The sequence below is a fragment of the Gekko japonicus genome, unplaced genomic scaffold (genome assembly GCF_001447785.1).
Source record: "Gekko japonicus isolate JY-2015 unplaced genomic scaffold, Gekko_japonicus_V1.1 scaffold1607, whole genome shotgun sequence".
NCBI classification, from domain to species: domain Eukaryota; kingdom Metazoa; phylum Chordata; class Lepidosauria; order Squamata; family Gekkonidae; genus Gekko; species Gekko japonicus.
In genome coordinates this window covers 53,026-68,885 of record NW_015161445.1, presented here as the reverse complement: position 1 = coordinate 68,885, position 15,860 = coordinate 53,026, and the positions used below count along the sequence as shown (strand labels likewise).

The following is a 15,860-nucleotide window of genomic DNA, read 5'->3' as shown; positions in this document are numbered from 1 at the left end:
TTTCTGAAAGAGCAGTTTGTGTCAGAGTTCTCCCAGCCCCACCCACCTCACAGGGTGTCTGTTGTGGGGAGGGGAAGGGAAAGGAGTTTGTAAGCCGCTCTGAGACTCCAAGTGAAGGGCGGGGTATAAATCCAATCTCTTCTTCTTCTTCTTCTTCTTCATCACAGGAGGTGGAGCAAGCCATACAATGGCCGCAGCAGGTTACCTCTTCAGTCACACAATGAAGATCCTTGTACTGTGGTGGTAGCTGCTGCCAAAGCAACATTTTTTAAAAAAATTGCATGTTGGGGACCACTGTATTAAGTAATCAAAAGTAGACAACACAGCACATAAATCTAAGGTACAAATTGAACAAAGTATGAAATGCTTAAAAATCAGTGAAATTAATTATGTGCTTAAATTCCACAGAGTCTCTGTCTGTGCTCTGATAACTACAGTGTCATCCTCAACAATCTGACTGAATTATCCGGCTGAGTGCCTTTAGCAGCCTCTCAATAAACTCTCCTCCTTTTTCTTCCTGTCTTTTCTTCCCAGCACACAGTTGCTCCCGTAACCCACAGGGATGAGCACCAGAGTCCGTGCATAGCCTTGATCGGTCTAAACTCTGTTTTCCATCACATAAAACCTCTTTGTGTGCTACATTACTGTTCTTTATGGGTTTTTCCCCCAAGCTCCCTTGGCAGAAGTAGCAGCACAAGGGAGAGGGAGAAGAAGAAATCTTGTGATCAGTTAAGCACAGAAATATGCAAAAAGATATATATAATTGCACTGAAATCACCTGGTTTAAGCATGCCTCACTCTAGATGGGATTGTAGTCTTCATTTAAGAAACCCTGTATAGCTTCTAGAAGCAATGAAATACGCCATTTTTAATTTTTTTATTATAATTATAAACAACAAAACATAAATACAACATGCCATAGTAAAAGTGCAACTATACAACCAAAACATAACAAATAAAACTGAGAAACATTAAAATAGGTAGCAATAACATCTTGGAATAGACCTTTTCCCCACATTCCTTTTCTCCCTTATTTATCTGGGAAATGAATATGCCATCTCTCCAGAGACCGGTTCGAGATGGCACACAAACTAAAAGCATTACAATAAAATAATTTAAAACATGGCCACCATAAAAATATCAAAATTTGAACACGCCATTAAAAACAGATTAAAGAGCCTTATGTCATGCCAAGGTTGTAGCTTGCTTTCTTTACTTTCCTTCTTTCTTTGACCTACAGGTCTTAACTAGCATCAGTCATTCCCAACTAGGAATACGAGGAAGAAAGGAAGAGACAAAGCCAGAGAGGGCAGGCTATACCATATTAGAGAATTATTATTTATCATATGGCCAAGTTACACACAGGAAGCATATAATAATATAAAATACGTAATCAAGTTGATACAATGGGTATGCAGACTGATCGGGCAATCCCCCTAAATACTACTATCTAAATTTTCAATCCACTCAGTCGCAGCTGGGTAGAGCTCAGAGAGCTCTGTCACATCTCCCTGGAAAGCATGATGCTCACATTCCTGTGACAGATGGAAAATAGTTTGGTGGGCCGCATCACAATCGCATTCAGCTCCTGGTATTTTGCCCTGTTTAAACAGGTCTGCTCAGCTGCTAAAGCCTGTTTGTATTCTATTAGCCGTCTTCCATACTTTATGTGGCAAGTCCAAACCTGCAGGCCTCTTGTGGTATTTATCAGGTTATAGATACCAGGTGGAACTTATTGAATCGATGTTCACAACCATTCATTCCCTAGATTGAAATTTTGTGATTGCGGGATTTGTGCAGATTTTATTGCTGGGTATTGGGATCTTAATCTGGATAGAGAGCATGTCTGTCACAGGCTACCCGAACTCTCATGGCCAGAACAAGGAATTTAGCTTTAAAAAGAGAAGTATTTGTTGGCCTAGAATCCATTAAATCAAGGGTGTTACTAGCTATATGCTACGCTGCTATATGGTGCGAGAACACACAAATAAGTATGTTTCAAAGTCACAGATGCAACTGCCAAACTTACTCTTTGTTTTTGTTTTGTTTTTTAAAAAGTAAACACGTCTTAATTTTTATAAAGAATATCCTGTGCATAAATGTGTTTGTACTTGACAGGAACAGTGAAGGCTTATATACTGGCAGAACAGAGTGCACAGTCAAAAATCTATCTTGCTCTCTCTGTCAATACATTCATGGATCATAAAATGGAAAACATTGATCAGGATAAAATTACAGTGTGTGCATGCATGGCTGGAACACCCATATATGCAAAGGACTATGATCGTAATGATGACGCTCATGAAGACTAGAATAGGGCCATTTAACAGGACACCTAGCTAGGTTGTAATGAAAAGTCTTCACTAAATGTATTAACAGGGCAATCCTCTGCAAAGTTACATCCTTCCAAACTCATTAAGGCGATGGACTTAGAAGGGTGAAACTTAGCTTAGGATGCCACTGAAAATTCCATTGGGAAAGGTAACCACCCTGAAAAACTTGTAATACCAAAACCAGGAAATGGCATTCATAGGTCTCAAAAGAGAATGAAGATTTATTTGGTGAGCTTATAAAAGGATATAAGGTGTTCCCTCTGCAGCAGTGACCCCAGTGACCGCTAACTGCAAGGACGGAGTTGTTCCACCAGGGTTTCAACTAGGAGCCGCCCTCACCATTGCCACCAACATCTGTGGTTATGGGCCAGCCCCAGCCCTGAGATCGAGCCATACCATCGTGTGACGCCAAAAGAACACGGAGTCGGAAACTACATCATATAACACGCCATCTCAATTAATGATGGAATGATTACTATTACTAGCACTTTATAATTCTCTGAATGTTTTATGATGTTTTAAATGTTTTATGTGGATTTTATGGTACTCTGTACCGACTACTGTAAGCTGCCCTGAGCCTGCTTGCGGGGAGGGTGGGATACAAATGTAGTAAACAAACAAACAAACAAACTTTCATAGTCAGAAAAGGGGGAAACCATTCATTTTGTGCTGAAGCAAACAGAATAACAGAAATCTCAGAATAAAGCAGATCTTTCTCATGGGCAGAGTTCTGCCTAGCTTAAGCACAGTCTACCAGGGAATTTTCCTGCTTGAGTCCCTTTGAAATGAGCCGGGAGCCACTAGAGTAGGATTGAATGAAAATGTCAAATATAAATCAGGAGGGAGGAGGAGAAGGCGAGAGGCCAAAGCAAGAGAGATCATACTTTTCTGAACAAGCTAATTACATTTTCTGCTGAAGGATGATTCATTATTTTTACATTTATAAGGAAGCAGAAGTCAGCCATGCAGAAACATATGACCAGGAGATGCAAATTACAGTTGCTATGGACAAATTTCTCGCATTTATGCTATAAACCATTTATACATTAATTTTTCATTGTGTTTAGCGCAGTTTTATTTAGGGAATAAACTGCTATTAGCAACACATTTGAAAAGTTTGATGCATGGCAGCATTTTCAATTACTACTGAGTTTCTTGCATTAACGATACATGATCAAGGATTCATATTATAGGCATGAAAGATTGAGTCAGATCAAGATCAACGTATCTGTTCTAATGCCTGACCCTTTCCCTGCCTCTCGTATTTCCCAAATGCAGATTTCATATTGATCTCAGTGCTGTAAAAACAACCAGGGCTGCAGTCACACGGAGCATTAGCCACGCTACTGAAATGGATGATAAGCAGATTTTCTGGGCGCGATCACACCGCAACATCTGGGAAGCGTAGAGCTCCCATGGCGAACCCGAGGCTTCCCGCCGAAGATACGGAGTTAAAAACTAGCACCTCCGAGGTACTAGTTTCCGGAAACCGCGGGGCAAGGGCTGGCATCTGATTGCATTTCCAGTGGTAGTCTGTGGCATCCGGCGCCCGCCCATATCCCATCGCAAACAGTTTCCCCCCCCCCAAGTCTCTACAGGATGTGCACAAGCACCCAACGGTGCATGCACATGAAGAGGAAAGCGAAAGTTCCGTTGCTCCGCAGAATCGCGCCTGCCGTTGGTGAGATCGCGCCGCACCACTTCTTTGCCGCGCTGCAGGATCGTCGTGTGATCGCCACCTCGCCCCTACCCACGGGACCTCGACGGGACCTGTGATTGGGTGGCCGCACGTTATTTTGCTCCGGGCCAAACTACCACGCTTCCCCCACACACATTTTACAGCCCATGTGACCGGGAGCCAGGTACAGCAAGTTTTAGGAGATGCAAACTCATGACATGATCCGCTGCCCTTTCCCCCACAAATGTAGTTGAATGGTTTGCAGGATGGTATCTTACAGAGCACTACGCCTTTTCTTCCCACCACTGTCCCTTTACAAGGCATGTTTATAAGTATGACTAATGAAACAAGAAGGCAGGGAAGGGAATCGTGGGAGTCTCTACCCATTAATAAGATCTATGCTGAGCTTCTGACTCCATTCCTGTTATGGGTACATAAGTATGGGCATGGCCAGAGGCTTTTCTGGCACAAGAGGTGCAAGCCTTTTGGTCAACAGCCAAAGGGATTTTGGCTCTTAGCCCTTAGCTTGCAGCCTGTGGACTGAACACAGCCAACCCAATGGATCCAGAATCGGCCTAGGAGTTGGGAATTGTATATTTTATTGTCGTTTATATTTATAAGGCACTCTGAGTGCCCACTGGGCAGAAAAACAGGATGGAAATACTCAAACAAATAAATACTAGTATCTTCTGTGCATCATTCTAGGAAGGAATGGACTGCTGGATCTTACTGTGAGAGATTAGTATAGATTCTGGGGGGGTGGGGGTGGAGACATAGTATGTGCCTAGTTGAGGGCTGTTATACAACAGGATAGGGAGTTCAAGAGTTTACAAGGGAGATTTCCCTCTCATCCATACAGCTCCTGTATGCACAGCAGATGTTCTACCATTGAGCCATGCTGCTCGTGATCATTTAAAAAAATTGAACTTACCATATGTTGTGGAGATGATTTAGACAAAGTACTGGAAATTATTCAGATACTTGAAATGTAATTTGTAATACACATTCAGAACAATGGACCCCAGGGCTTAATAGAGATATAGGATTCTTAGCTCACTACAGATGCTAATTTTCTGCCCCTCCTGCTCTAATCAACCAGATTACAATGTGCATCATACGTTTGCATCCGAGTCCCTTCTCTGCAACAGCCCTCCCACCTTCTGGCTGAGATAAGAACTCAGCAGTCTCCAGACCCGCTTGCATCTGGCAAAGGAGCTTTGGCAATCAAAAACTTATTCTCCGAAAATCTTGTGGGGTCTCAAAAGTACTACTGGACTTCAATCTAGCTGTTCTACTGCAAACCAACATGGCTGCCCTCTAAAATTAGCACAAATGTTTCATATAGGTATTATTAGTATTATTAGCTAGAAATTAGCTAATACACGTTGAATACCTTTATATTTTAAATACAATTCAGAAGCAATCTGACATGAAGGATATTGGTTCTTTGCAACTACACAATAAAGGTGTTTATTACAGGGCACACTTTTAATTAGATTTGCACAAAGGATGTATTTGCACAAAGGATTATTAAATTCAACATGATCATTAGCTTAACAACAATGGGAACAAGAAAACAATCCCATTTGGAATATTTAAAAATTAGCTACCCTCAGTAACAGGTTTCTGCTACCACATTTAAAAGCTTCCTGATCAATCTTACTCCCTTTTATAAACTCCTTTATCTCAATGTTTTTTTAAAAAAATATCACCTTGTTCAAAGTCCCTTTTCACTAGCATGTGTGATTTAAAGGCCTTGTTGCTATTTTTTTTTTAAATAAAATATTTTATAATTTACCACTCAAGCGCTGGACGCAGGAAAATCTGACCCTATTATGGTTTTGGGGAAAGGACAACACAAAGCTTCTGCAATTTTGAACTGAAGTGATTCAAGAATCTTACAGAATTCACCTGAGTACATTAAAAAAGGCTTGTGTCAAATAATTTTTGCAACAAGATTTTTAACCAAATAAATCATCCTTCATTTATTGAGTTCTACCTCCATCTTTCTACAAGAAGCTCAGGACATTTTCCTTCTATTTTAAATATAACAGGCAAGTTAAACATAACAGGTAGTATAAGAGCCAGAGAGTTGTCTAAGGTTGTCATCAGGTAAGCTTCATGGCTGAGCGAGACTTTCAACCACAGGCTAAGAGAGAAATTAGTTTAAAGCACTAATTAGAGGGCAAAACTTGTCCTGAACAATTCCACTCACTAAAAGAAGTCTTGCAGCACCTTGAAGGTTGTTAGATACAAGACTCGAGGCAGCAGGTGAACAGGGAACACGAAGTCAGAAGAACTAGAACAAGACAATCAATGGAGCAACAGGCTCCTTTTTAAACAGTCCGGGCTTGGCAAGCCACGCCCACATGTCAGATAAGATCCAATCAAATGCAGTACATAAAGACCAATCACTTTGCTTCCCTCCAGAACTTCCCTTGTTCTGATAGGTCGGTTTACAATACCTTGGTCAGACTCAAGCTCAATACAACATACATTTCATTTCATACACAACAAAGGTGAAACAGATTTATTATGGTTTAAGCTTTTGTGCACCAGAGTTCACGTCATCAGATTATGAAATATGTTCTCAATTGGCAGATTAAATGGTATACACACATACACAGGTACTGGAAGAAGATAAGTAGGTTTTTATACCCCGCTTTTCTCTACCTTGAGGAGTCTCAAAGTGGCTTACAATCACATTCCCTTCCTCTCCCCACAACAGGCACCTTCTGAGGCAAGGTGGGGCTGAGAGCTCTGAGAGAACTGTGACTGGCCCAAGGTCACCCAGTAGGCTTCACGCAGAGGAATGGGGAATCAAACACAGTTCTCCAGATTACAGTCTGCTGCACTTAACCACTACATCATGCTGGTACAACAGAAGGGTACAACATATTTGTAACAGCAGTTTGTTTACAATACTTAAAGCAATTCCTTATGGCAGAACTTCCTGCCTCCCCCCCAGCATCTGTCTCATACTGGATAAGACACAACTCATTAATTTGGAATTATATATACCCCCATCCATGAATAATGTTTGCAAACATCACCTATGGAATTGCTCCATTATGTATAAAGATTAACAGATAGACATTTAATCCCAAAGCTGGAGTTGCTAACTCTGGGAAGGGAAATTCCTGGATGTTTGGGGGTGGAGCCTGTGGAGGGCAGGGCAGGAACCTCCGTGTGATAGAATGCCACAGAGTCCACCCTCCAAAGCAGCCATTTTCTCCAGGGAAACTGATCTCGGTAGTCTGGAGGTCAGTTGTAATTCTGAGAGCTCTCCAGGCCCCACCTGAGGCTATACTGAAATTTTAGATACTGGATGTTGTGTCTTCACCACTGAAACTCAATGTTAAGCTTGAAACCTCAGCCAGGATTCTAATCTGTAACAATACCATTGGCTGAAGTATTATTGTAACCAATCAAATGCAAGAGAACTGTACTGGAGGGAACATAAGGGATTGGTTGTTATCTCTGTAATGTGATTGGACGTTAACTGAGTGAGGGCGTGGCTACACCAGCCCGGGATTGTTTAAAAAGGAGCTGTGTTCCACTATCTGTGTTCTGTGTGATCTTTGGATGTTCTCGTTCTTAAATAAAGCTGATTCAGTTGTTACTTACAACGTTGTTGAGTTGCATACTTAACACTGGAAGCGTAAATAATGTATTTGGCCACCAGGAAGGGTAAATAATGTATCTGGACACCAGGCTGAATGACTCTCAATTTTATATTCCTTGGGAATGATGGCCATTTAGCATAATAACAGGGTGACAGGAGACAACTTGTACATCAAGAACACTTATCTATAAAAGAAACTGTTATTTTTGGCCAGTAGTGATATAAACAGGGCATTAGGGCTATACATAAAGAGCAGCCCGTTGCTCTAAAATTTCTGTTTGATGAAAGGAAAAACAAGAGGGACATATAGAGGGTGTTAAGTAGGCCAGTTGTACTTTCCGCTTCAATCTGCAATAAAATGAGCTCTGTTATTTAAATATAACAGTGGTAAGATCAAGATACCGTTACCAAGTCCTCCAACATTTCACAGATGAAAACATGCTCGTAAATCCCTGTTGTCAAACCAGTGATCATTGCCCAAGGCATCCCTCAACCACACAACACTGCTGAATGATCTAATCTGTCTGCTGTTTGCAGCATTCATGTACTCTCCAACAGTCTGTCCACTGACTAAAAAGTCAAGAGCATCTTGCTTTGCTAAAAGTGTTCAGAAAAAATATTGTCTCCCTACAATATTGTTAACAATAGTTCAAAATTGGCTTCCCTGTGCAGCCACAGATTCAGTGCTGTAGAAAGTACAAACACAGACCTAGGTAACAACAATAATTATCGTATGGCATTGTGTGTAGTATAGCCACGAGATCCTAAGATGTCTGGCAGACACAAGTTCTAGCTTATTTTAGCATTATGTACCATTAGGTGGCAAGTTAGGCCTTTTTTTTAGGCAAGAGACATTTCAGAAGTGTTTTGCCATTTCCTGCCTGTGTGTCATGGCCCTGGTATTCCTTGGAGGTCGCCCTTCCAAGTACTAGCCACAGCCAAGGCTGCTTAGCCTCTGACATCTGATGAGATTCAGCTAGCCTGGACTATCCAGGTCAGGCGGCCACAGACCTAGGTACATAAGCAGTTATCCCTTCCTTTGGTTATGTACGTAGGTTATAGAACCACCACTTCCGGTGGCTATGTTCTCTGTTGTTGTCAGTAAAGGCAGGGGATTGGAGACACACCTAAAAGAACAGTATTGAGTAAACCGACAACCACCATCACTTTGTATGCAGTGCACAGATCTGCCAGGGTCTAGAGGAGGTATGTAAGAAGCATGAGAAACAAATGAGGTGCAAATCATCTGTCCACAGGCACCTGTTAATCATGCAAACAGAGCTAGAAAGTATTTCCAAGGTTTGTTGCCTTTTTCCCTGTCTTAAACAGAAGTGGCTGAATATTTTCCTGCCAAACTAGTTTCAGAGGTTAGTCGTGTTCGTCTGCAGTAGAACAGCTAGATTAGAGTCCAGTAGTACCTTAGAATCCAACCTAGTGGAATGAGGTCCCACTAGAGATCAGGTCCCTGCGGAACCTTTTACAGTTCTGCAGGGCCTGTAAGACGGAGCTCTTCCACCAGGCTTTTTGGTTGAGGCAGCGGACATCACATATTGTCTGGACCCTCCTGTTACCATCTATATTATGGTCTTCTATCTTTGGGGACATGGAACGATAGCCACCCTGGTCTACCCAATGCAGGGTATCCATAATCTGGAATTTCTTTTTGAATCCAGCCATTCTGTTTTATTGTCTAACATCGGGACACCACTGAAATAGCTGTGTTGAAGTTTGTTCATCATCGTCCAAGGGTTAATTTTATAGTCTGATTTTATTGTGTCATCCTAATGTCGTAACCCAACCTGAGCTCACTTGTGGGAAGGGCGGGAATAAAATAAATAAGATTTCGGGGGTATAAGCTTTCAAGAGTCAAAGCACCCCTTCCTGCCATAAGGGGTTGGAATCTCTTGCCCAAGATCTACCAGCTGATGGCACATACTCCTCCCAGGTTAAAAGGAGTAGGCATTCCAAAGGTAATCTCTGCAAACTCACAGATGCTCTGGAACATCTTCTCCTTTCATGCAAAGAGGAGTATGTACTTGGGTCAGTAATACTGCCACCACTTAAAATGAAGTTACGGGGAAGAACACAGAATAGAGCCAGATGGGGGAGACTTATGATTTTGGTAGGCCTGGGAACAAAGCCTAATGCTTTTTTTGCAGAAGGGAGGCAGACACCACTACAAAGTGGTCTGTTGCCCTAAGGTGAACATCTTAGGCACACAAACAGCTGGAAGGAAAAGGGGGGGGGGACTAACATGGCCTCTTGCTTTTCTAGCAACTGCCTCCAAGACCTTTTTTGTTTGTTTCCTTTCCTGGTAAGTTCTGGGTTACTGACAATTTATGACTTTCCCAAAGCAATAACACTGTAACTCTGGTAATTAACCACACAATCCTAAAGCAGATTTACACCCTTGTAAAGCAACTGACTTCAATGGGCTATATAACTCTGTTTAGAATTGCACTGTTAAGGATGAATACCCTGCTCCAGTGATAGGATTGGGGGGGGGGAGTCCTACATAATTAAAGAGGTTGTGTTTTGTACCTGATTTCTTTTCCTTGCATATCATGTTTCACTGAATTTTAGACCTACTGGTGGTCATATGTCTTGATTTTTTCCTGTGATGCTTACAGAGCAATTCTAAGCAGAGTTATACCATTCTAAGTCCACTGAAGTTGATGGGCTTTAAAAGAGTGTTAACTCTGCAGAGGATGGCAATGTTAGTGTTGTGACAGGCAAAGTATAAGTAACACAATGTTTTTGTTGTTCAGTCGCACAGTCGAGTCCGACTCTTCACAATGTTAATGGTGTCCAAAAGCCTTATGCTTCAAATTAATTCTTTCAAAAGTTATTTCTGCTTACCTTCTGCAATTTGTAGCATGTACACTTCCAAATGCCTTCTCTCTCTCTAATGGGTACATACATTTTAGAACCAGTGACAAAGACTGCTTTCACACACGTTAGATAATTCACTCTCAATGCACTATTGCAATTATTTGAGACTGGATTTTCCCATTTCACACAGGAGAACCCCGTTGCAAACAATTGCTATAGTGCATTAAGAATGTTCATTTGAAATGTAGTGTTGGAGGACAGTTTTGCAGATACTATAGACTGCAAAAAAGATAGCAAGCAGGTTCTTCGTGTTCAAATCAAGCCTGAACTCTCCTTAGGAGCTAAAATAATTAAAATGAGGGTATTGCACTTTGATCATATTATGAGAAGACAAGACTCACTGGAAAAGACAATGCTGGGAGAAGTTGAAGGCAGCAGGAAAGACCCAACATGAGATGGATTGACTCAGTCGAAGAAGCCATGGGCCTCACTTTGCAAGCCCTGAGAATGGCTGTTTAAGATTGAATGTTTTTGAGGCCATTAATTCATACAGTCACCATAAGACAGAAGTAACTTGACATCACACACACACACACACACACACACACAAGTGCATTATTCAGTGATGTGTGAAAGAAGCCTATGTGTCCATATGTTTCATAGAGATTTAAAAAATAAAATCAAACTGCAAATTTAAAAAATCCCCATTTGGAATTACAGATTCCAGTACTCTAGAATGCAATAATTGTAGTATTTTCCTATTAGATATATTTTGAAACACGAGTAACAATGCCGGAGTTAATGGAAAGATTTATTCTGAAAAAAATGTGTTTTGTCGTGGCTGAATCTGATTGAAAGCATCCACCATGGCTGCAACTGTGAATGAAAGCATCCATCCAGAATTTCATTCTGCCTAAACAAAGCTCAAAAATAAATCAAAAGCAGGATCTCACAGCCAAGTAAAAGGTAACGCTCCAGCTTTGACAGCTGTCATCCCTTGCTTTCAGATGGCTAGTTTCAAAAAACTTCATCTGGGCATGCCTACCATTTCTCACTGTGACTGCATAAATATCATAGTGGCCATGATGAACAAATTTAGAGTCCAGTGGCACCTCTAACACCAACAAAGGTTTATTTAAGGTGTGAGCTTTCATAGGCATGCACACTTTTTCAAATACATTGGGATGGTAGATGAGGTTCTAAACTTATAGACAGGGATTTAACAGCAAATTAACATGTAACATGATGATGTTTAAGTTACGCAAAGTGAAAAACTAAATAACAAGGTTATAAGGTCAACAGTTGCAAAGCAATAAATATGTCAAAAAAGCACATAAATGTCTAAAGGGTTTTTTTTCTAATTGTGGGAAGTAACAGAACCTTCATTATCTCAGGTGTGGAGGGCGTGTGGAAGGCACTTAACAGTATAGTTGAACTGGATGTCATGTTGTCAGCAGACGTCCATTCAGTATTCTAATATACTATTCTGGAAAAGAAATACACTAAAATACAGCAGATTTATAGTCCTTCTTGTTGAGAATACATATGTGAGGAATGAATGTGTTATATGTAATGGGATAAAAAAATGGGACCATAATAACATGATGTCTTCTATTCTTTGAACATGGTAATCATGGTTTTCTTTACAGCAATTGCTCCTTACAGCAATTTCCTATTTTACATACTAGTACATGTTCCATTCAGAGTGGGCAATCCAAAAGAAAAAACGCCTACAGTACACAGAAAAAACTGTGTACACATGCCTACAGTATTATACAGCACCAGCAGAGTAGTTCTCCTTCAGTAATAATGTTTGAGAAAGATCCTGAGGCAGAATCTGCCCAGTTCTACACACCCTAATGTTTTAGAAGGCCAAATCAGCAATATGGCTGCTCTTTCTCCATTCATGCCTCTGGCAAGGCACAGAAATGCTTCCCATAACTCTCCAGTCTACACCAGAAAAGTCTCTGCTCACCTCCCCGAAGGTGTACACACACAAACACATTTCTCAATCACAGTGTTCCCCACCCTGAGCAATCCTATCCTCATCTCCCCAAATATGACATGGAGACTGGATGAAGCACCACTTGCAGCATCAAGAACTAACATGCAGTAGATAAACATCACAATCCTATGCGGATTTACTCCAATCTAAGCCCACTTAAATCAATGCCAAGTAACTCTGCACAGGACTGTACTGTAAACTGCAATGAAAGTCCCTTGCTGGGGTCCTCATAAGTCAGCTGCAACTTGACAGCAGTTTACACACACATGTATTGTTCTATGATTCATTGGCTCATTATTTTCTTATTGTAAAGTTTGAAACTAACCAAAACAGGAGGGGCGACAACTAGGAAGATACTGCCAGCTGGCTAGCGGAAGCGGAGTAAGGTCTGGGCTGGGCGCTCTGTTCCTCTTCTTCTTGCCACGAGGCTATTTATTTCCTGCAAGACGTAACTTTTGTAACCACAACAGCTTGACTAACTTCACCTTACTCAGCTGTGACTGCACTTCTGCTTTAGAAATTCGTGATCTGTAATCTACTGAAACAGCAATTTGTCTGCCTGTTGCCTTCCTAACCCACCAGAAAGGAAGAATGTTTACAGACAAAAGTGGTGTTTCCTTCTGTTGCTGGAAGGAGGAAGATAAATGGTTCGTCTCGCTATCATTCCGGACTTTTCCACGATGTTCGTCTGATTCCCGCAACCAAGGATGATCAAGAATTCTAATTAGACTGTATATACTATGGGCACTCTCACAGTGAGAGCCAGTTTGGTGTAGTGGTTAAGTGTGCAGACTCTAATCTGGGAGAACCGGGTTTGATTCCCCACTCCTCCACTTGCACCTTCTGATGTGACCTTGGGTCAGTCACAAGCTCTGGCACAGCTGTCCTTGAAAAAGAGCAGTTTCTGTCAGAGCCCTCTCAGCCCCACCCACCTCACAGGGTGTCTGTTGTGGGGAGGGGAAGGGAAAGGAGTTTGTAAGCCACTCTGAGACTCCAAGTGAAGGGCGGGGTAGAAATCCAAACTCTTCTCTTCTTCTTCTACATGGAAGCTGTAGTTTGATCCAGTAAGTTCTGAGCATCTGACAACTTGATGATGGCTATCAACTGTGCAGAAGCACGTTGCTGATGTTAAGTGATGGTTGCCCTACTCATGAGAATTTGGGGGCATACAGCAACCCCACAACCCAATGAACAGTTAGCATGCACAACCAGCAATGATCCAGCTGGCTGATATGCTGAATGCGGCTAATTATAGAGATACACTGTGAACAAATCATCACTGTGAGTATACAAGGCACTTGACTCAAGTCAAAACGAGCATTGCAAGTGAGGTAAATTTGGTATTTGGACACCTTTCTCGTGCATATCACAACATTTCTCCTTGAAATTAGTATCTAGTGATGTACGTGCCATCAAGTTGCCTCCAACTTATGGTGACCCTAATGAATCAATGCCCTCCAAAACATCCTAACAGCCTTGGTCAGGACACGGAAACTGAGGGCTACAGCATCCTTGATCGAGTCAATCCATCTCATGTCGGGTTTCCTCTTTTCCTACTGCCTTCACCTTTCCCTAGCATTATTGTCTTTTCTTATTAGTATTTTTCCCCTCATGATGTGACCAAGTATGGGGAGAGTTCAGGGTTGATCTAGAACCCACTTATTTGTCTTTTTGGCAGCCCATAAATAAAGTAATAGTATATATTTAATGCCATCAAGACCTTTGGCCTGCTTCAATTTCTACTTACTGCTTACTACTACTTACTAAGCAATTCTCCTTCCTTCACAAGGATGTTTCATCTGCAGGGATAGAAGTTCCACACCCTCTTGTTTCATATTTAATATTATGTGACATTCAATGACATTCGCCGACCTATAATCAAGGGATTATGTGTGTTTGGCCTTAATAACACAAATAGCAACAATCTGCAACGACGGATAACTTTTCACGCTGGGCAACCACAATTAAAATGCAGAGGAGCTCTAATACACCAGACTCTGAAATAAGAGGGTTAATGTTATTTTAACAAGAGGTAAAGTAAACATCTTTATATAAAAAAGGATGACCACTCCATCCCTCAACTGCTATAATCTTTTCCTTTCATAAATGACACTGGCTGTTTTCCAGCCAAACAGTACCCTGTGAATCTGGGAATGGAGCTGTTAGCAGAAGTGGCGTGGCTATGAGATGATGGTAAGAATTTTAACCTGAAAACAGCACAGGTTTCATATGAATGGGAATTCCGTGCCTCTAGAGCAGGGTTAGCAACCTGAACAGCCCACCTTAGCCAAACAGAGGTGGAAAGCTAAGCAGGGTTGGCCACAGTTAGCACTCAGATGGGAGACCACCAATGAAGATCGGGGTTATTATGCTGAGGAAGGCAATGGCAAAGCATCTCTGCTTATCTCTTGCCTTGAACACCCATGAATGGGGTCGCCATGAGTCAAGTTGCAAATCTGCAGCATTCAGGGCAGGGTTCCGCAAGGTGGAATCCATGGGCACCATGGTACCTGCCAATACTTTCCCTGGAGCCCACCAAGCTTTTCAGAAAGCATCTTCCCCTGGCTTTCCTTCATTTCTTTTATTCTGCAACTCTTTTGCAAAGTGTGGCAGACATGTAGGGGTTGGCTACACCTTCCACAGCAGCCATTTTGAGGTGGCACTCAGCACTTCCTCTCAACATTCCAATGTGTTCTCTATCACATGCCTTGCTTTGCAACTACTAAATGGGGGTGTCTTGAGAAAGACTGTATGTGTATCTGTGTGTCTACCTTCTGGAGATGCCAGATGCAAGCCCCTGTATCTACTGTATAACTTCACTGGTCTTTCATAGGGTGCCAAATACCTCCACACACCCACACAGAAATGTATAGTGCAATCCTAAACAGAGTTCTGATCTTTTAGAGTTCTGACTTCAAAGGACTCAGAAAGGGTATACTTCTGTTAAGGGCTGCACTGCTAGTTGCCCATAAAACTGGGTCGTTTCTCCTATATTTATGAAATTTGGTAGACAGGATGTGTTGGGTCCCTGTGAACTCAATTAGAAGGGGAAAGGGGAAAAAAGAACAAAACAAAAAATAGACCTGGAAATGTTTAGTTTTAGGAAACAATACTAAGGAGTATCTATTCAGAAGTGAGTTCCATTTTATTCAACAGAAAAGTAATCTTCAGGTTGCAGCCTTAACTTTCTGTATAACAGAACAGTTTCTTCTGTATGACTGAGATAAAGGAAAGGTAATCTGGTGGGTGACAGGCACAAGTTTATGGCAGAATTTCTTTAAAAAGAGAGCTGAAAATAGTGTTTCCCATTTAAACCAAAAGAAAATGAATGGGGAAAAATAAGATAAAAATTCAATTTCCCCCCCTTCCAGTCACAGCCAACTTATT

General features: G+C 41.5%; 1 protein-coding gene across 1 annotated transcript in view; it reads right to left on the bottom strand.

Moving 5' to 3' along the window:
- LOC107125614 (short transient receptor potential channel 6) overlaps positions 1–15,860 on the bottom strand; it is a 132,410-nt gene that overhangs the window by 97,765 nt on the left and 18,785 nt on the right. The window lies entirely within an intron of this gene.